Genomic DNA, 1,520 nt, shown 5'->3' with positions numbered 1-1,520 from the left:
GCTGCCGTGACACGGAAGTGAAGTCTTGTAAATACCATCAGTGCGGGGAGGCGACTCAGGCAGGAACCAGATGTACTGATGAAAACCTCTGGTATCCAGGCAAGACCTGCGGTTCTCTCCCTGGAGGGCAGCCTTCTCTGAAAGTGTACACTTGAGCAGGAAATGGTGACAAAGCTTTGATTCTTCTTGCCTTCAGCCAATAACCTTAATGTGTTTTTTTTTAATTCAATTTTATTGAGATTGTTCATATACCATACAATCATCCAAAGATCCAAAGTGTATAATCAGTTGCCCCCAGTACCATCATACAGCTGTGCACCCATCACCACAATAAAATTTTTTTTTCAATTTTTAGGACATTTTCATTACTCCAGAAAAGACATAAAGACAAAAAGGAAAACTCAAATCCTCCCATACCCCTAACCACCCCTTCGCCAATACTGACTCATAATATTGGTATAGTACATTTATTGCTGTTGATGAAGGAATGTTAAAATACTAACTGTAGTACATAGCTTGCAATAGGTATATTTTTCCCTTTATGCTCCTCTATTGTTAACTTCTAGTTAAAGTGTCATACATTTGTTCTAGTTCATTAAAGAGATTTCTAATATTTGTACAGTTAATCACGGACATTGCCCACCACAAGTTTCACTGTTTTATACACTCCCATATTTTAACCTCCAACTTTCCTTCTGGTGACGTACATGACTCTAAGCTTCCCCTTTCCACCACCCTTATGTGTTTTTTATGATTCCAAACTAAAGGCAAAGAGAGAACCTTGCCATGGGTCAGGGGTCCCTATGTAGCTCTCCCAGAGTTCCCTGGGCACATCTCTGTCACCTAGCCACCCAATTGCTAACTTGATTTGTCTTCCAGTCCCCTGGGCTAGAACCCTGTTTCTCATGAATTTGCATCTTACTGGATTTCTTTATATCCTCGGTTCCTAGCACAATGCTCTTTATCCAATTCTGGGTGTCTCTAAAAGGTGGTGCAGTGGGTGTCATTTTGTCTCTGCTTCTCAGTCTTTTTTTGTAGTTGTCAATGAGTATGCATGTGTGTGTATTTTAATAAAGAACATAGACTGCTTTTATCATAAGAAAAAAGGCATAGCTCTCTGTGGCTGGGTGTTCAGAGACCAGGCTGCCCTGCCTTCATACTGTCTACTCAAGTGGTATTGAAATAGAAGGTACCTCAGCCAAGAACTAGTGCATACTGAGAAGAGAGAAATCCAGGGATGGGTGTGGTCTGGGCATGGCCCAAGGTGGCCCAGTGCAGAAATAGGGTCATGGAAGCTCCTGCTGTTCCAGGTGTCAACTCTTTAATTTCCACATGGTTGGGAGATCTGGGGCACCTGGGGAGGGGACTGGAGTGGCTTGGAAAGCAGATTTCTTACTAATTGGTCCAGAAAGAGTTCAATATTTTAACAACTGGAATGGCTGTACTTACTGGTGCAAGAGTTCCAGGTAACGAGGGGTGGAACTCCAGGGCCTGGTGCAATCCTTACTCAGCAAATGCTC

This window comes from Choloepus didactylus, chromosome 17 (assembly GCF_015220235.1).
Source record: "Choloepus didactylus isolate mChoDid1 chromosome 17, mChoDid1.pri, whole genome shotgun sequence".
Taxonomy (NCBI): domain Eukaryota; kingdom Metazoa; phylum Chordata; class Mammalia; order Pilosa; family Megalonychidae; genus Choloepus; species Choloepus didactylus.
This window is presented reverse-complemented; position numbering follows the sequence as displayed.